This window comes from Perna viridis, chromosome 15 (genome assembly GCF_037379345.1).
Source record: "Perna viridis isolate PV_CMFRI_1.1 ecotype Kerala chromosome 15, ASM3737934v1, whole genome shotgun sequence".
Classification (NCBI taxonomy): Eukaryota; Metazoa; Mollusca; class Bivalvia; order Mytilida; family Mytilidae; genus Perna; species Perna viridis.
Genome location: NC_142459.1, coordinates 8,782,431 through 8,788,512, shown reverse-complemented (window position 1 = coordinate 8,788,512; position 6,082 = coordinate 8,782,431).

Genomic DNA, 6,082 nt, shown 5'->3' with positions numbered 1-6,082 from the left:
TTATATTTATTTAAAAATATTGACAGAATTTTGTATGCAGCGAATAAACTTGGAGAAATCTAAATCATATGATTTAATATAGATCCCTAAGTATAAGCAGTTCAAAGATTTTAAATGATAAGTGAGCGAATTTATAGTGCAAAAAAAATTAGCTTATCTAAATGTATTCACCGTAGCAACATGTATATAAGATACAACTTCGCATACTATGCACTGAATGAAGGCACAACTTTATGCTATATGTTTATATTTAAACAAAAATACGACTTTAAAAACCACATGCTAAAGCACTTAGCACATACATTTGCCATACTGATTTTGGTGAACCTTACCTTCAGTCACAACTGCCTTTAATTAGCTTGAAAGTATAGTGCAGTCGTTTAAGTATGAAGGATGTGTAAATGGTATCCAATCAAAAGTGTCCGACCTACACCTATGATATCTTGTAAATCCAAAAATGTATTCGATATTGTTTTTGATGTGAATAAATGTGAATAAATGTGGACTGTCGACGTACCGACTATCTCATTAACCTTATGTGTTTATTTTAACCTTATCAACTTGTTTTAAGAATGTATATATAAATTATAAATAGGAAACCCTAAAAGTTGATTTTACAACAGTATTTTTGTTAAGATATAATATATTGTCCAGTGACACTTTACGATCAAGATAACAAACATAATGTCTCATAATTTGCTTGCTATTCGGTGTTTATCGTTTATTGATATTATGAGTGCTGCCTTGTCACTAAACAAAGTCTTTTTCATTCACACTTTTAATTGTTGTTTATAATATTTTGTAAGCATGCGTAATTTTAGAGATTGCGTTTATTTTACTCCTGAACTATAACGATTTAAAAAGAAATAAAAATATTCGTTTTTAAGATTACTTTACATGTATCTTCAGTTAAGGCTGTTTATTACTTTGTATAGCTTAAGCTGAACCTCAAACACATCATCATGCCACAACACGTAACTTTTTTGATTATCCTAGGTTAATGATTGCCATTTTCCTGATTGAATGTCTCGACCAGTTCATTTGTTTGTTATTGATAAGGTACAGTTCAAAGGTAATGAAAAATTACCCATGTCAAATAAAGAAAAAAAACCCTGTAGACAGGTCCGTACATATAACGCTGTAAGGATTTTTTTCTAATCTTTAATACAAATATATATAAATATATATATATTTATATAAGTGGGAACCAGTTTATGTTAAATTGTGACGGACACTCTGGCTCTGAGTCCGACATGACAGAAATGGCAGGGGAAGTCGTCTGCAAACTGATAATGAATCAAATCTGACCAAAATCATTATTTGGTTTACATAAAATATTTTATTTCATTCAGGTGAAAACGAAACAAAACAGCAAAAAAAAAAACGATTAACCGGATACGCAATCGCAATTTGTTTATATCGTATCTATGGTGGCGGCCATGATTAATTTACGCATACCAGAAAAAAGTAGTTCCGCCGATCACGTGAGTGGGAGGAGCCAGAAAGTCGATAACCTGCTAATGTACAGATACAGCAAAAAAATAACCGTATAACTTTATTCGTTTAACAAATAACCTCATTGCAGGATAAAACGCTGTAAGGATATTTTTTTCTAATCTTTAATACAAATATATAAAGGCGATTAAACTACGCAAACACTGTTTTTTTTCAACTCTTGTTGGTTAAACCGCAAACAAAATTAAAATTATTGACTTTATAATACTCACAGTGTATGCTAGGGTCTTTATTTTACTTTTGCAGACAGGTTTATGCTTATATATATATATTCAAAATAGAAATAAAGTGCACACAGGTACGCTTGTTTGAAAAAGTAATAAAGGGAACCAAGGTTATAGCGGTAATCAAAAGAATGTAATTCAGGGACAAAGACCAGATATGGAAAACATTCATACAAAACAAACAACATAAAGTAACTAAAATTATACATACAAATTAACAAAAGTAAATGAGCAACTTGGACTCCACTAAAAACTGGGAGCAAGGATCAGGTGCACCGGTAGGGTAAGCGTCCTCTGCTTTTCTAGAAACGCCCGCCAAGTTGCTCATAAAAAGTCAAGTCCGGGGTAGACAAACGAGGAAAGGAAAACTATGACCCGTTGAATAAATTAGTTTTCATGGTGCTGGTTGATACACCCTAACGATCCACGAGGTCATGATGACGACCATAAAACTTCTATAGTGATGACTTCAATCTTATAGCAACATAACCCTGTTCCAGAAGCCTATTTAGTAAGAGTTCTAGCGCGATACAAAAAGTCTGTGTAGTTTCGGCAAGCTCTGGCATAACGTATGAGTTGTGATATGAACACTCCATACGCAGGAGCCGAAGGAATGTTGCCACAGATGAAAGGAAAGTTGACAATTCTGAATGAAAAGTCATCACTTTTGTCGTAAAGTTTGGTCAATAGTTTTCCTTTACCATCGATTTCTAAGTGTAGGTCAAGATATGAGGCTGACTTCACAGTGTCTGTAGTATCCTTTATCTCAAATTACCTGCGAGGTTTTGAAAATCATATACTAACAACAACAATTACAAAGCTTTGTAGAGAATGTGGATATTAGGGGTCATTTTTGATATATTTAATGTATAATATTTTTTTTTGCATACATTAACAACAACAACAATTACAGAGCTTTGTCGAGAATCAAAGTAAGACGTAGAGAATGTGGATATTAGGGGTCATTTTTGATATATTTAATGTATATTATTATTTTTGTTTTTGCAGTTTCATTTTCTTCTGTTAACAAAATCACTTATATGTCAGAGTGTGTCTCAAAACGGGCCTATCTTTCTAAAATATTTTAGGCAATTCATACTAATGATCAAAAGATGAAGAACTTCAAAAAAAAAAAAAAAAATACGGTATGAGTCTGTTTTAAAAATGTCCGCTGCACTGAAAATAACATCTTTCGGAAACAAATTTCCATCTATCTAAAATATGACTCATTTGTATTTGACAAAATTGTGTTAATACATTCGGGTCCAATACTCATATAAAATTCCGAAGAAAAGCACATCTCAGATGCTGTTTCAAAAACACCCCACAACACTGTAATAAACGTTGGGATGGAAAATGGAAATGCAATTGGGGATTTCGTAGGAAGTAGGACGGGGTTATTCCATGGAGAGGATGTGTAAAACAGTTTATGGTTGTAAAAATTACATTTATTTCACTTAAAAATGTGGAATAATTCTAAAAAGTGAAAAGTGTAAAACGATATGAAAAATATAATCAGCAAGATTTAGTAAATGAAGATTTTTCAATGAAAAATGGGAATGGGCAAATGGCATATGGTGTCCATAGAAAGTGTATACCATTGACAATAGGACATTGCACTGTCTTGGAATATTTGAGATCTGGAACTTAATTACGTGGTATAATTTGAAGAATTGTAGGCAAAATAGGTATTCAATATGTTAAGTATAGCAATACACAAAAGAAAAGAAACGGTGTTTGGACCAAATTAATTGCGATTTTTCAAATGTTTTTGCACAGTTTCAGAATTAATTATTTACGTTAACAAGACAAATCTTGATATACACATATATGTGTATGAGGCGGATGTTTAACACAATGTATTAGGTGTCAGACGATTCCAAATATATTCCATACAAACATTAAAATAACATACATTGATCGCAATTATCCACGCATCCGCTCCTCAAACCTTTCCACCGTAATTTACCGCAATATCTTAAGATAATTAAAGTAGATCATATAAATATTTTTAGTAACTAGATTTTCTTAGGTTTCATCAAAGATGACCCTGAGTTAACATACTTTTGAATTTTAATGCAGAAACATAAGTCATTTTTCAAAATTTGTCCGATATGGTGGGCGCATTTTCCAACAAATGGTCGGCATTCCAATGGAAACAAATTGTGCTCCTCTACTTGCTGACCTATTTCTTCACTCATTATGCAGGCTTTAAAGCTGATCTGAGCCAAAAAAGGAACATTGTATAGCTTGATCCGTTAATCTCAATTTCCGCTATATAGATGACTTGTTATGGTTAAAGAATCTTAGTCTCGGGAATTTTATACGTCACATATATCCTTGAGATAAAGGATACTACAGACTGTGTGAAGTCAGCCTAATATCTTGAGCTACCCTTAGAGATCAATGGTGAAGGAAACCTATTGACCAAACGTAACGACAAACGCGATGATTTATCACTCAAATTCGTCATTTTTCCTTACATTCCTACAGCACCTGTGCATTGATTTTTCATATCACAACGCATACGTTATGCCAGAGCTTACTACGCAATTTTTTTGTACCACGCTAGATTTCTGACAATTAGACTTCTGGAACAGTGTTATGTTGCTACAAGGTTGACGTCAATCCTACAGAAATTTTATGGTCGTCATTATAAACATGTGGATCGTTACGGTGTATCCATCTACACAATGAAAACTGATTTGTTCAACGTGTCATAGTTTTCCTTTTTTTTCTACTACTCTTGACTTGACTTTTAATGAGCAGCTCGGCGGATGCTTCAAGAAAAGCATAGGATGCTTCCCCTATCAGTGCACCTGGTGCATGCTCCTATTTTTTAGTGGAGTCCAATGTGCTCTTTTACTTATGTTACTTTGTATGTATTCTTTTGATTATTTTATGTTCCTTGTTTTGTGTGTTTGTTTTCCATGTCTGAGGTTTGTCCCTGCATTACATTCTGTTGAAAGGCACAAACACTTTCTTATAAATTCATATAACGAATACTCAATTGACATTCTTTCATATTTATTAACGAAAATAATAACCAATTTTTTTTCTTGCAATATAAAAAAAAATAAATAAAATTTCCCGTACATTTCCCCACTAATTATCATCTCTTTGAAAGAAAAACATGTTTTTTTTAAAAATTTGAAATAATCTAAATATATTATTTTTTCATCCTTTCAATCAATCTTAGTTTATTGAAATATATATATCGGTATGCTTTTGCCAAATGACAGAAATAGTGTAATAGATATGATCTACATAATATCAATTTCCACGGCACACTATCTTCCACACATACCCACAGCATGTTATTTTTCACAGTAATTTACTGCAGTACTTAAAGATATTTGTCTGAAAATATGTAAATTGTTTGTAACTGGGGTTATCACAACTGTGCAAAAACATATCTGTTTTACGTTTTGTCTGCATATATCTGACTTATTTAGTGTTGAAGCGGTATTTATATCAATAGACCATCATCAGGGATTCATCCAACTGATTTGTTATTTCGGTTATATTTATAACTATTTTTGATAAAAGCAGATCTGCTAAATTGGTAATGCCTTTTATATACAACTTTAGGTAAATTAGACATTATTTTATTACATTTTACATAGTTAATGATTATTTGCCGATACTTAGTTATGCGTTTATGCAGTTTGCCTATGCATAGGTTGAACTTTGTTGCCTGAACGAATGAAATTTCCTAACAATGTTAGCCCTCTTTTACTTTAAGTAATTCATCCCTGTACCTTCGAAGTGTGTCGTAAAACATGACAAAATTCCAATAATCAACTAACCGAAATATAAATTAGGTGATGGTTCCTATTTGTGAGATGATGGATCTAACGTTTGGTATTATCAAACGGCTACTTATACAACTCTTTTCGGTATCATCGATATCATTCAAGTTCATTTTTTAAGAATGCGTATATGTCCTGGGCCAAAGTTAATATGATTTCCTTTCATTGGGAAATACAACGTCTAAAGCATTGCTTTCACACATATCAAAACGACATTCATTAACCGCGCATCTTTAATATAAAAATCAAATTCATCAATCATTCTGGAGTAATAAGACTTGGGTAGCCTTTCAGCTTTCGATAGCTTATATTCTTTAACAATTCAGAAAAGATTGTTGCTTTTGTATGTAGCTTGGGTTACCTCTTAATTTACGGGTTTGCATTGTATTGTTTGTTTGTTTGTTGGGGTTTAACGTCCAAGCAGCAATATTTCAGCTATATTCAGACAATGAACATGAAATGGATGATAAAATGAACATGAAATGAAAAAAAAAGGATGGGTCACAAGGATAATAGGGTCGACAAATTTTG